The sequence below is a fragment of the Xenopus tropicalis genome, chromosome 2 (assembly GCF_000004195.4).
Source record: "Xenopus tropicalis strain Nigerian chromosome 2, UCB_Xtro_10.0, whole genome shotgun sequence".
Taxonomy (NCBI): Eukaryota; Metazoa; Chordata; class Amphibia; order Anura; family Pipidae; genus Xenopus; species Xenopus tropicalis.
In genome coordinates, this window is record NC_030678.2 from 27,624,952 (window position 1) to 27,640,525 (window position 15,574).

The following is a 15,574-nucleotide window of genomic DNA, read 5'->3' on the forward strand; positions in this document are numbered from 1 at the left end:
GGTAATTATATCTTAGTTGGGATCAAGTACAGGTACTGTTTTATTATTACAGAGAAAAGGGAATCATTTAACCATTAAATAAACCCAATAGGACTGTTCTGCCCCCAATAAGGGGTAATTATATCTTAGTTGGGATCAAGTACAGGTACTGTTTTATTATTACAGAGAAAAGGGAATCATTTAACCATTAAATAAACCCAATAGGGCTGTTCTGCCCCCAATAAGGGGTAATTATATCTTAGTTGGGATCAAGTACAGGTACTGTTTTATTATTACAGAGAAAAAGCAAATAATTTTTTAAAATATGAATTATTTGATTAAAATAGAGTCTATGGGAGATGACCTTTTCTGGATAATGGGTTTCTGCGTAAAGCTGACAGATCTTCTAGTTATAGTATAACTGTTATAGGGACCAATGTGAAACCAGCACCATATATTATTATTTTCTATGTATCCAATATGTCTCCTTTAAAGTCACTGAAAAAAAATATATGTTTACATGTAAGGCAGATAAAGGAGGAGCCATTGTAATAATGCTAAACAAGTATATACAGAGGGGGCACACAGACAGATTGGGCCAATGGAACATTGCACAAAATCTTTGGTGCCCCATTAATTAAAAAAGAAACTAAACTGGTGATGCAAGCACATGAATATGGGATTATACAGTATATTGGTTCCTAAGGTGGTTTCTCTTGTCAATAATGTACAGGTCTGTTTAAAGGGCAACACAGATCTTCACTGGCTTCATGTGTAGAGGGCCTAATGTCGCTCGCGAGGCCGCACCTGGAAGAGCCTCCCTTGCACTGCGTATCCCTGCCACGTCTCCCACCGCATCGCGTCTCCCATTGCTATGGCAATGAAAATGCAATTCTGCGAGCCCGCACCTAAAAGAGCCAACTTGCGCGGGTTAAAGAGCCGCTTGTGGCTCGCGAGCCGCACTTTGCCGACCACTGACTTGGGATACTAGTATCCCCTACTTCTCACTGTATATAATTTACTTGGAATATGGGTATCCCCTGCTTCTATACACCCATACAGACATAGGTCATAGCTCACCTACAGACCCATACTGACCTATCTATCCACTCACCTACAGACCCATACTGACCTATCTATACACTCACCTACAGACCCATACTGACCTATCTATCCACTCCCATACAGACCCATACTGACCTATCTATCCACTCACATACAGACCCATACTGATCTATCTATCCACTCCCATACAGACCCATACTGACCTATCTATCCACTCCCATACAGACCCATACTGACCTATCTATCCACTCCCATACAGACCCATACTGACCTATCTATCCACTCCCATACAGACCCATACTGACCTATCTATCCACTCCCATACAGACCCATACTGACCTATCTATCCACTCCCATACAGACCCATACTGACCTATCTATCCACTCCCATACAGACCCATACTGACCTATCTATCCACTCACCTACAGACCCATACTGACCTATCTATCCACTCACCTACAGACCCATACTGACCTATCTATCCACTCACCTACAGACCCATACTGACCTATCTATCCACTCACCTACAGACCCATACTGACCTATCTATCCACTCACCTACAGACCCATACTGACCTATCTATCCACTCACATACAGACCCATACTGACCTATCTATCCACTCACATACAGACCCATACTGACCTATCTATCCACTCACATACAGACCCATACTGACCTATCTTTCCACTCCCATACAGACCCCATGTATCTTTAATTGCAGCTCCTTAATTATTGTATTGTGTGTTGGTTTGAGCTATTAGTAGCATTACTCAATGCCATTACTGGAAAGTGATCCACAACAATTTGTTGTCACTGACTGCTACAATAATGTTTCCATGTATCTGTAACCTGGACCTCAAAGAGAGTTTAGTTGAAATATTTTCTGTGTGTTTTGTACGGGTGATAGCATTAAATCCTCCTGAATCCTCTTGTTTCAGGCTCCTGTATATATTTTCAGTTGTGTGGAAGAAAGGACAGCGCAAAGACCCTATGCCTAATCCTAAAACCAGCCTTGGGGGATTCTCCTCTTCAGAGGTAAAGGAACCCAATATTGCCCTGCATAGGTGAAGCATGCTATAAAAAAAATCCTTCTATTATCAAATTTCATTTTCCAATGTAACATATTCTTATGGCTTTTGTCACAATTATATATAAATGATAAAAAGTAGTTTGGCTAGGATAGTATGTTACTGTCATTTTTGCTGTACAATGCTGCATGCACAAGTAGCTCTATATACATAAAAATCTATGTCCAAACACACGTGTATGGTGTTGGAATTCAGTGCATTTAGACCAACAACTATTGCAAAGAAAACCACAAGAGGGTGTTTTTCCCGTTTGTATCAGAAACTGTAAAACTAAGAAATTAGTGTACAAGTGTCAGACCTCTTATCTGGAAACCCATTATCCAGAAAGTTCCGAATTACGGAAAGGCCATCTCCCATAGACTCCATTTTAATCAAATAATTCACATTTTTAAAGATGATTTTCTTTTTTTCTGTAATAATAGAACAGTACCTTGTAGTTGATCCCAACTAAGATATAATTAATCCTTATTGGAGGCAAAACAATCCTATTGGGTTTAATGATTTTTTAAGTAATGTTTTTAGCAGACATTAGGTAGGAGATCTGAATTACAGAAAAATCTCTTATCCAGAAAACCCCAGGTCCTGAGCATTCTATATAATAGGTCCCATACCTGTATTTGTATTTAGGGATAACGTATAAAAATAAAACTCCTGGGGTTGCTGCAGCAATAGAGCTAACGGCTCAGTAACTAAAAGTAAGCACATTTGCTAAGTGTGTTAGTGGGTTTTAATTATCACCTTAGATCCTGTTTTATAGGGACCCCTTTCCCTTTTCTCCAGATGTATGTGAAACAGATCATCTATCCCAAGGTTTGGTAGATATTGGCCCTAAGCAGGTTTTGCTGCTAAGCCAAGTTCCTTCTAGCTATGCTGCTGCTCTCCTCTTTTAGTAGTAAAGAAACCCATTATTTAGGAACAATTTCATTTACTGGTCAAAATTAAAAAGGGAATATTGAGCATCATGACAGCTCTAAATGAACTCTACTGAGCAAGATGTCCTAATTTTGCTACTGCCATATCAGCTGACGCTACAGGGATGATTATTACATTCTAATGCTAATTGCACTGGTTTCAGAGCTGCCATGTAGTAACTATTAATTACTAATCAACCTTATATTGTGGCATTTCTATTCTATATATTGTGACTGCCTGTACACGCAATTTTTGGGGAATTAGCAATGGTAGGCAGGCAGGCATGCAGAGGATCTGGAGCATAGAGACAGGGACACCACATTTTCAGGCAAAACTCAGGTTTCTTCAGGGCCAATTCTTCCCAACAGAAACAAACAGTTCATCAACATACAGTTCAGGGTTGTGATTTGTCCCTTCTTCAGGGTTCTCACCTTCCAGGGTTAGTTCCACACTCCGGAACACTCAGGCTTCACATTAAGCCTTGCTGAGCCCTCTCAGCACTTATCCATCGGGTCATAACTCCCTCTGCTCCCTGCAGTGGCAGGTGGCACCCCCAGCTCCTCTGGGAGTTCCTGACACCGGCAGCCCCCCTGCTCTGAGAGTGACCTTCACTCAGTCAAGGTTCGATTCCAACTCCCACTCTCTATGTAATCACACAGCCCTTTTTATTGGCTGCTCACCTGCAGCCTAATGAGGCAGCTCCCTACAGCTGGCCAAATCAAAAACCTTAAAGGGAGATTTACTCCAACACAGCATTACCTGCTGTAAAACCAGGCATTTTACCTGGTGCCATTTGTATCCCACCTTAAACACTGGTGGAAAACACACCAAACAATGCTCTTTCCCATTGCATCTCTCACAATATACAGTATATTGTGGGTGGGTCCCTAAGCTCAGTAAGTGACAGCACGGAGCATGTGCAGGGAATCAGTGGAAAAGAAGATGGGGGCTACTGGGGCATCTTTGGGGCACAGATCATTCCTGCTAAAGGGCTGTGGTTGCCTTGGGCAGTACAGAAGCCCAAAACATAAAGTAAATATTTTAGCCTACTTCTTAAGTTAAGCTCCAGTTCTCCTTTAAGGTGTGTGCAGCCTTATGCACACATTGCTTTGACGTTTGGATCAGTTTTCTATCTTGGCCCTACCTTTTCCCACACCGCAACTGGGGATACTCTCAATATTTTTGGCACACTCCAGCCATGCTTTCACGTGATTCTCCTATTGTACCACGTCCCATACAGGCCAGTGTTATACAAAGCTCGTGACTGCCCCATACCAACAGTGAAGCACAGTGCTGCTATCGCAATGCTAGTAATGGATTTCTGGATTAACAGGGAACACGTCACCTTTAAAAACTTGCAGCCAGTGGTGCATTGCAAATAGTGCCCGCTGGTTTTTAGGGAGCCCAGCCGTAGAGCAGGGGAAGCGCTGATGGGTTAGTGCCCAGGGTCAAAGCCGAAGTTAAGCAGAAACCCCTGCCTGCAGTCTGTAATATTCTTGCACACTTGATAAAAGGGTATTTAAAGGAGAAGGAAAGGCTAAGTCACTTGGGGGTGCTATAATGTTAAGCACCCCCAAGTGACTTTAATCGCTTACCTCGTTAGGAGAAAACAGCACCAGCCAGGGGTACCTGGAGCGATGCGCTTCCTCCTTCCACCTTCGTTTCACTGTGACTAACACAATAGGCGCATGCGCAGTAGAGTGAGAATCCAACTTCTCTGTTAAAGTTCAGCTTTTCACTGTCCTGCGCATGCGCGTGAGCGATACAGGAGGAAGCGCTGCAGGTACCCCGGGCTGGTGCCCCTGTTGGGAGAGAACAGCACCAGCCCGGGGTACATGCAGCGCTTCCTATAAGGTATAAGGTAAGCGATTCAAGTCACTTGGGGCACACCCAAGTGACTTTGCCTTTCCTTCTCCTTTAAAGGCAAATGTATGAAAAGTTAAGGCACAAATTTAATGTTACAGTCAGTCCTGCAGATTGAACCTTTTTATCAATTTTACATGGGTCTCCTTTTTGGTGTTTCTACCCCTGTTTTAGGGTAGTTATAACTCTATAGGGGGGATTCACAAAAGTGTTGGAAAGTACACAGCTCTTAAAGTGTTGATTGCCAAATTGTAAAAATGTCAAAAAATGAATAAAAAGTATCTTATAGTTTTATGGATTTATTGTAATGTCCCCAAATTTTAAAACGTTTTATAAACATGGTACATGGTAGAGTGAATTATTCGCTATGTAAACAGTGTAATTTAGAAATAAAAAGTATACCATAAAAATAATGGCAGAATCCCGTTAACATACTTTTTCTCAAAATTACAACACTATAATTTTTTATGCTGAAAGGGAATAAAGCTGCCACAATAACTCACCGGCATTTGGCATTCCAAACAGCCCGAGCCACTGTAGCGCAATGGGGGGCACAGTTAGAACTAAGAACTTCTGCTGGTAGGGGGGTTGCAATTTGTTTTATATTTCATGTTGATAATATCTATATATGAATATAAATATACACAAACTGACCATTAGAAGAGTGTCAGTAACGAAGATAATAGTAATACTGTTGGGAATCCATCAGGATCCATCAGAATTCTATGACATTTGATCCTGTAAATTATTTAGTCAATCTGGACAATTTCAATTTGACATAAGTAGTACAGATATGGGATCCCTTAACCGGAAATAAACAGAGTAGATCCCTCCACTTAATTATTTTGAAGTTACCACTTAAAATTCAGTCCATTGAATCTTAATATTAATAATCTATGTTGCATACTGCAGGCTGCGGTGGTTTCCTTACAGCCATGCAGAACAGCTTTGAATGAATTAGCCATTGGTGCTATAGGTTGAGGAGTTTACAGGCCTTCGATTTCAAAGGGCTAGAGTTGAAAAATGGACACACAAAATGCAAAATATAGATTTTTTTTAAAAAGTAATCTTTTAATAAATATTTATTTAATGAATGTTCAGTTTAATTGATTTATAAAGTGAAGGCTTCAAATAAATGTTCTGTTTCAGAAATCTGTTCCGGTACCAGTGCACGGCACCTAGAGCCCCGATGAAGTACATACTGGTGACGGGAGGGATCATCTCTGGAGTGGGCAAAGGGATCATTGCAAGTAGCGTCGGTACCATCCTGAAGCCCTGCGCCTGCGAGTGACTGCTAATAAGATCAACCCCTGTATTAATATCAATGCTGAACTTTCCCTCCCTATGAGCATGGTAATGTTTAATATTTTACTATATTTCTGTCCATTAACCTCACCAACAGAAATAATTGTGTCTTTCCCATTTGGAACTCTTTCTGGCGGCCATATTTATTGCACTTGCACTACACAGCTACAGTGAGTTGTAGTTTAACTACACCCTTAGCTTCCTCCAGGTCTCTTCCACCTAAGCGAAGGCCCATTCTAAGAAAGAGCCAAACAAGTGTTACAGTGTCTTGCAGCAGGCACAGTGGTGTCCTTCTCCAGAGAAATCTACAAAGCTTGGGCATAGTGAGCAGTAGTGTGTGTGTGTGTGTGTGTGTGTGTGTGTGTGTGTGTGTGTGAGACAAACTGGCAGATTTCTCAGAGCTAAAAATAATTTTATAAATGTACTTGTTAATAATATATCGGCCCCTAAGTGATTTGCCCAACACTTTGGAGTTCATGTAAGAATCAAACCCAGTTCTTCCAAGACAACAAGGCCTAATGCAAACTTTCTCAAAGTATCAATTATTATATTATGGTAAAAGTAAATTTCACAGTGAACTTCACCTTTAATCACTGCTTACCTTACCATGCAAACAGTAGATACCTCAGCTACAAAACAACTGACTGCTGTTGGAATTCTTCCTTCCTGTTTGTAAACACCCACCCATCACATGTGCAGAGGTCAGCAAAGATGCATTTCAGTAAGGGATCTGCATATACTACATATAGTTTCTACATATACTGTAGTTACATAGGGTTGAAAAAACCAGAGTCCATCAGGTTCAACCCATCCAAGTAAATCCAGCACACACAACCCACACCTACCAATCTATACACTCACATACATAAACTATATATACAACCACTAGTACTAACTGTAGATATTAGTATCACAATAGCCTTGGATATTCTGATTGTGCAAGAACTCATCCAGGCCCCTCTTATAGGCATTAACAGAATCTGCCATTACCACATCACTAGGAAGGGCATTCCCCAACCTCACTGCCCTCACCGTGAAAACCCCCTACGCTGCTTCAAATGGAAGCTCTGTTCCTCTAATCTAAAGGGGTGGCCTCTGGTGCGTTGATTGTTTTTATGGGAAAAAAGAACAGCCCCCATCTGCCTATAATCCCCTCTAATGTACTTGTACAGAGTAATCATGTCCCCTCGCAAGCGCCTCTTTTCCAGAGAAAACAACCCCAACCTCGACAGTCTAACCTCATAGTTTAAATCTTCCATCCCCTTAACCATCCCCTTAACCAGTTTAGTTCCTTCTTAAGGACTGGAGCTCAAAACTCCACTACATACTCAAGATGAGGCCTTACCAGGGACCTATAAAGGGGCAAAAATATGTTCTCATCCCTTGAGTCAATGCCCTTTTTTATAGAAGCACTTTATTTGCTTTAGTAGCCACAGAATGACACTGCCTGGAATTAGACAACTTGTTATCTACAAAAACCCCTAGATCCTTCTCCATTAAGGAAACACCCAACACACTACCATTCAGTAGATAGTTCGCGTTTATATTATTTCTACCAAAGTGCATAATTTTGCACTTATCAACATTGAATCTCATTTTCCAGTTTGCTGCCCAGTTTTCCAATTTTTTTCCAAATCGCTCTGCAAAGCGGCAGCATCCTGCATGGAACTTATAGTTTTGCACAATTTAGTGTCATTAGCACAAATAGAAACAGTACTGTCTATGTCCTCCTCCAGGTTATTAATAAACAAGTTAAGTTATGTAACTTCCTTGTATCTCTTCTTTCTAGATATGATAATGTAAGGAAGCCTGGCCGAATGCATCTCCCCTATCTGCTCCGGGATATTTGCTCGTGGATTCAGACTTGCAGAAGAAGAAGCAATGTAACTTGTGCATCTGGGCTCGGGGGTCCCGGAACAAGATCAAGAGGAAAGAAAGCCTCCCCTCAGATCCCTCCCACAGGTCTGCTATCCCTTGCATTATTACCTTCCCAGACTTTGCACAAGTGCACATTGCATTTGTTATTATAAAGGGTTTTGTTGTCCCTTTAGTGGTGGCTGAACTGAAGCCCTCATTAGCTCACTTATATAGCGGAGCTGCAGTACAGTAACTAATGGTGCGCCACGGGATGGATGTTTATAGGTTCATACATAGGTCTGGTGTAGTCCTTACAGTTACAGAGTTCTCTGTATTTATTATAAATGTGCAGAAGCCCAAAACCATTTGTGTTGCTTCCCTGACACTGAGTGCTATCTGGTCCCAACTGGCTCACTTCTTATTCCTAAACACAGGAGATTGGCTAAAGCTTTTGGTTTTTATTTGGGACACTGGAAGCATCACTGTGGCTCTTGGGAACCTTTCAAAGTCACACTAGTTTTAGACCTACCCAGAGCATTAGTAATATTAGTCTATTCAGTTACATCTTCACATGTATCTAGAAACATCCCCGCACATTTGCATGTAGCCCTTATACAGGTATGGGGTCCCTTATCGGGAATCTCGATATCCAGAAAGCTCCAAATTACGGAAAGCCTTTCTCCCATAGACTCCATTTTAATCAAATCAGATTTTTAAAATTGATTTCCTTTATCTCTGTAAAAATAAAACAGTGCTTTGTATTTGATCCCAACTAAGATATAATTAATCCTTATTGGGGGCAGAGCAATCCTATTGGGTTTAATTAATGTTTTATTGATTTCTTAGTAGATTTAAGGTATGACGATCCAAATAACAGAAAGACCCCTTATCCGGAATACCCTTGGTCCCGAGCATTCTGGATAACAGGTCCTATACCTGTAATGCTATTTTAAGCATAGTATTAATTAGCACTCCTACGAGGGTCTGCTTACAACTCCTTGAGCTTGGTACCCAGAGTCTTTATCCTGTGTTCATTTCTTGTGTAGCACTTGGCTTTGGTTTGCTGTGTCAGCCCAATGCTGATTCCCTATAAATGTATTCATGTCTGGATGTTTCAGCAGCAGGTTTCATAAAAGATGCCCCTTTCCTGAGATTCTGTACCAGGTATGGGCATTGATCATCAGCATTGCAACTACATAAGAAACATGTTTACATGTAAGCAGGCCTGGTGGTTGACTTTAAGGGCCGTGAAAGACGAGGAGATTAGTCGCCCACGACAAATCTCCCTTGTCGCGGGCGACTAATCTCCCTGAAATGCCATCCCACCAGCTAGAATGTAAATCACCGGTGGGATGGCAAAATTTGCCTTGAGAGGAAACTTTGGCGATTTCGGTGCCGCGTATGCCATCCCACCGCAGCGACTAATCTCCCTGTCTGCCACAGCCCTAAAGGGAACTTCTAAACACTGTTTCCCCCACCAGAGCTATGAGCTAATAGAGCCTGCATGCTTATTGGGGGAAACTCTGCACTCACCCATTATCAATATATAGGACATTAATACATTCTGTGCATTAAGCTACTAAGAAATGCCCTTCCCTTTAAACAAAACAGGGATTGTTTGTCCATACATTGCAATATACTTCAAGCTGGCCAACTACGTAGTTGGGGAGGGCATTTCTTAGTAGCTTAATGCACAGAATGTCTTAATGTCCTATATATATTGATAATGGGTGAGTGCAGAGGACCTCTTGTTGTTGTCTATATGTATGTAAATTTAGTGGTTGAGCACAACTTTCCCCTGTTTTGCTGTTGGGGGAAACTGTCTTTTCATTTATTTATTTTTTTTAATGCCCCATGTGATAGCTTGACCACCCACAAACTAAGGATCAAAAAAGGTATAAATTACCAAAATAATTCCAATTCAGGAATGATTTTTATAGAAAACTATACATATTTAAAAAACATGAATTTCCCAACCTCACGGAACTGATATCCATATAGGCAAGTATATCAGCTCTTAACTGGGTTGAGTAAATTTTAAGGCAAAAAGAATACTGGCAAATTTGGATCACTGGATTCCTGCAGGGCCCAGAAACTACTAAATGTTTTTATGGGAAACTGTTATGTTATGAGTGCACAAACCCTCAGTACATCATGCTTTCCTATTGGCATTGGCACTGGTTATTGAAGAGTAGCACAAATTTCCTCATTCAATGAATAAAGGGGTGGGGGAGCGGAGCCAGATACTACTCAAGGCTGCTAAGACCTGGTGGGTCAGTGGCTTATGGGCACAGAAATTCTGATACCTGCACTGATTGGTAGTTTCCACAAAAACAAGCTGTATGGTAGGCCCTTATTATATTTACTTTTAGGTTCTAGCCATTACAGCACACTTTATTACATATAGATTGCTGGGAGACAAGGAGGGCTACCAGAACTGTTTAATGGACCTATGTGTGCCCACCCCTCTAGTAAACCTGATCAGATTTAACTGATGTCTCATTATCTCCATGTTGGAATAGTAAATAAGGCAACAAACATCTCAGTAGGGCAATGTACAAGCTGTATTAGTTGGGGAGGTTCTTGTTAATCGCACTCATTGTATCCAGGGAACATTTTAAAATAGGATTGAATTTGTTATTTTTTTTATTATTTATATATATATATATATATATATACAGTCCACAGATTTTCAGCACACCAAACCCATGGCGTAAATTACCTGGGTGCTACCTCCATGTATCCAATTATCCAGAAATCCAAAAAGTCAGGTGCACACCAGGGTATTCTTTTAAAATTAAAACATTACTTTTATTTATTCATACCAATAAAACAGGCCAACATTTCGGTCTCCTTCTAAGACCTTTATTAGACCATATACACGTGTATATGGTCTTGATAAAGGTCTTAGAAGGAGACTGAAATGTACCCTGGTGTGCACTTGACTTTTTGGATTTATATATATATATATATAGAAATGGATAACGAAGAAGCCGCTCTCACAGGACTTATGTGTAAAATAAGTCCTGTGAAAGCAGCTTCTTCGTTATCCATTTCTGTTCCTGCTTTGATGGCTGCACCCAGGCATTTTTGTGCGCTTTATACGTGAATGCCAGTGGTTCCTATTTTTGATATATATATATATATGATCTTTAGTATTGAATTATAGTGGGGGATCGCAAGTCTTAGGGTTTAGTTAATGAACACTACACAAGAGGCATTTTCTTGCACATATTTGGGTATTTACACTGGGGAGTGAATATTTTGCTTTGGATCTCTGTGTCTGTGACTGTGCAGAGGCAGAAATGTTCAGCTTGCAGCACAAGTCTATTTGGGGATTCTGGGAGCCCAAATGGAAAGCAATAAATCTTACAATAATTTTTGTTGTTAAGTTATGTCATCGGTGCTTTTACAACAGTTTCCCTTTGGTTTCTCCTACAAATACAGGAACATGGGATATATCTGGGCTTGGTGTGACTACAGTTATTATGGATCTTATAGAGATGTATCTGTATCACAATTAAAGCTTTTCTGACACAAACCCAACTGTTTATTACTAAACCTATGCCTGGCTGCTGCAGCTGTGACACGTGGTTTTGGGGTAACATTGATGTAAACAGTGTCTTCAACCAATCAGGCGCATTGTCCCGCCCCCAAGCCTGCTTTAGCCTCAGGAGATTGGCTGCCTCCAGTCAGATGCTTAGCATTATCTCTAGTGATTGCAGCTTGTTACCTGCTCTCTCTGTAAGTACATTTTTCAGCTAAATATTACAGCTTTATGGTTATCATTTATGAATAGGGAGGAATTGCACATCCTGTAGCATTATTTATTTAGCAGCAGGCAGAGATTTCTGCACATTCCCTGTGCCACTGACAGTGCTAAAGAGCCAGGATGGCAGTTAATGGCAGTTGGGCAGCAGCTTCATGGATGGAAATATTAAAACATATCAACACAAATGTGTAGGGATCTGTCAGAATCACTTTGATTAGTTGTGTCTGTTTGTCTATCATTTTGAAGTGGCAGTTGCCAGATTCTATACTCATTTAGGGGGGTGTCTAGCCAACTGCCAAACTCTGTTGGATGATGGTGGGAGTTGTAGTTTAGTAACAGCTGCAGGGCAACAGGTGCTGCTGATAATGTGTATTTTCTCACACACCTACACTCAGGGGCATATTTATTATAGCGTTTATCCAATATCACTGGTGATATCAGCAATTGAATTTGAACGGTCACCTACAATTTAGAAAACAACAGCAAAGATGTGACTGGTTGTCTGTTTGGGGATTCTGGGAGCTGCAAATCCGCTGCAGGGCCACAGGTTGGAGCCCAAATGGAAACCAATAAACCTTACAATAATTTTAAAATCTAAAGTTATGTCATTGGTACTTTTACACCATATCAACAGTTTCCCTTTGGCTTCTCCTACTTACAAATACAGGAGTGTGGGATATATCTGGGCTTGGTGAGACTACAGTTATTATGGATCATATAGGGATGTATCTGTATCACAATAAAAGCTTTTCTGGCACCAACCCAACTGTTTATTACTAAACCTATGCCTGGCTGCTGCAGCTTTGACCCCTGGTTTTGGGGTAACACAGATGTAAACAGTGTCTTAAACCAATCGGGTACATTGTCCCGCCCAATGGTAGTTGGGCAGCAGCTTTATGAATAGAAATATTAAAATATAGCAACACAACTGTGCAGGGATCTGCCAGTATCACTTTGATCTGTTTTTTGTCTGTGTGTTTGTCACTTTGTAGCGGGGCCATAGTTGCTGCTAATGTGTATTTTCTCATACACTTGCACTAAGCCAAGTCCTTTTCTGGACCCCACACAATAGAGATGGTTAGACCAGCCTCAGCAGATCCCAGTGGGCTTCAGCCAAGAACAATTCCCATCAGCCCTTTCTTATTTTCTGCATAACTCACAACATATAGCAGTATTTATAGCTAGTATTTGAATGTGAGCTGTGGATATTAGGTTCCCCCACTGGGCCCTTGGAGGCCTATTCCGATACTGGCTAAACACACACTAGTATGTGATAGGTCAAGCATTTAGGAGAGTATAAAGAGACACTATGGTCATGCCCTGTCCGTGTTCTGCAGCTTTTATTTCCCCTCCATATTAGCTGTGAAAGATACCAATCTTTCTTCTCTATTACAGGAGAAAAAGTGATGGGTTGCAAGAAGAGTAAAGTCGAGGTAAGGCTGCTCACGTTTCCTTTTGTCCTTTTACCTGGGATAAAGAATATGGTGGCACTGGCATGGGAGGGTGTGAGAGTTCAGGGCAAAATGGATGGAGGGCCAGGATCAAACACCTGGGCCCATGGAGCTCTACTTACATATATGAGACAGATAATTACACACACACTTTGTACTGATACACCAAATCCTACGCAATTGGCACTTTCATCCTTAATTAATGGCCACAAAATACATTTTTTCATACCCTGGATTTTTTGCAGTATAATGGCAGAATATTTTTTACCACAATTAATATATGAAAAACAATCATCTGAACTGGTGGGGGAGTGTATTATAATTTTAACTTATTTTTTTTCCTTCCACAGAACTCGATTCTTTCTATTGAGCATGAAAATGCTTTTGTGGAGATCGTAGAGATCAACGATGTGCGTGACTCTCTGGTGGAGTTTACTGCCACCTTAGAGCTGCCCGACCACCTGGCACAGCCATCGTTCATAGGTAAGTGTGACCAATACTAAAAAGCACATTTTAGTTAGAGTTGCACATCTGGGAAACCAATTTCAGTTCTGAAAAGGACCCCACTGCCAGATAATAATGACATCTGTTGTGTTTTTATTCTTGTAGAATCTCTACTTCCTGCTGGGTATGAAGAGGACCCTGGCTCTTCCCACAACATCGGAGGGGCCATTCCTCTTCATGAGCCTGAGGGCTCGGAGCCAGCAGAGACTATCCCCAGGGATACAGCCAGCCCCACCAATTTCAACTGGCTTTCATTCGTAAGTACATTGTATGGGTGTGAAATATATACAAACACACACACACGCGTGTAATTGTTGGATTCTTACTATGCTTTACCTCTGTAGGATGCCACAGTGGAGGTCCCTGGGGTAGTTATTACTTCAGAGGCCCTGGTGAAGATTTGCGTGAAAGCAAATAAATATGTACCACCATATCAACCACCAGCGATGCCATTTTTATTGGGTAAGTTGGATGATACACTGACTTCTTAAAATTTATGAATTTAATTAATTAATTAATTTATGGTTAATAATATTATTCTTAGTGCATTTATGTGAATTGTATGGACATTTATCTTTTGTTCCAATAGGATACTTATATATTTAAATAGGAGAGTATTTATACTATTTTTTATAAAGTGTAGGCCTAATATTGTAATATTATAATAAACTGTGTATCATCATGTTGAGACTATATTGTTCCATTTCTGCTTTTGTTTCAGAAGCTCCTGATTGTGATGCTGGCACGTCCAATAACAGCGGACACATTGTTCCCAATCAGGAGCAAGAGTCTGAGCCAAAGGAAGATAATTCCACCTCTTCCAGTCTTCCATCAGAAGTAAGTAGATTCTACAGATATTATTCTTTATTCTTTGCTTCTCAGTGCTGCACGTATGAAATTCATGTAATGTTTATTCTGCGCACAATACTCATTTGTCCTTTGTTTGCAGCTCAACATCTCTGAATTTGGCTCAGATGTTGCCAATAAAATACAGGGCGCAGAAGGACCATCTACCAGGTATCTGATTTGGGGCATATTCTATTGTTTTGGTTTAGAATTGTAAGTTGCTTATATATCAAAATATTAATATTGCCTAATTTGCACTGTTTGTAAAGCTTAATTCTATTATAGTTCTCTTCTCATTAGAGGGGTATCAGTAACTGGCCAATACCCTCTGGTGATTGGATGCTTCAAAAAGTCACCAAATAAACTGTATATTAGATTATTCTTGTCTGTAAACATGAACAAAACATATATTACATTTTCTTTATTTTATTTTTCAGCCCTGTTGAGCCCGGATCTCCCTCACTTGACCAATTCAACCTGGGTCAAGTGTTGGGAGAAGGAGGATTCGGGAAGGTGAGCGACTCATTGCACAATTAGGTTTTAGTTACTACTGATTTACCCAGAGTGATTAAACTTTCTGTCTTCTGACTCCAGGTATTCCTAGCCGAGCACAAGAACACCGAAGTGCTATATGCCATCAAGGCCCTGAAAAAAGAACACGTTTTAGAAAAGGGCAATTTGGACAGGTCAGTGATAGGGGAGAGATTAATATTGGTCATATCTGTGTCATCTTTTCTTGTTATATTCAGCTTTATATGTAGGACAGTTTTCTCTTTTTATATTTAGTATCTGTTTTACCTCACATTCCTTTAAATCATTTGCATTTGGTTATTATCTGCTGTATTGCCCTGTGTCTGTTCATAAAGATGTGGTGATAATGGGATGATTTTCCCCACAGTGTCTTCCATGAGAAGGAAATCCTTCAGAGG

At 40.6% G+C, this 15,574-nt stretch overlaps 1 long non-coding RNA gene across 1 annotated transcript; it reads left to right on the forward strand.

The window, feature by feature from the left end:
- The first annotated feature begins 1,876 nt into the window (after nt 1-1,876).
- Nucleotides 1,877-6,264, forward strand: LOC116408670. Its single transcript, XR_004221137.1, has 2 exons — nt 1,877-2,082; nt 6,060-6,264. It is a non-coding gene; the product is annotated as an uncharacterized LOC116408670 (long non-coding RNA).
- Nucleotides 6,265-15,574: the final 9,310 nt, after the last annotated feature.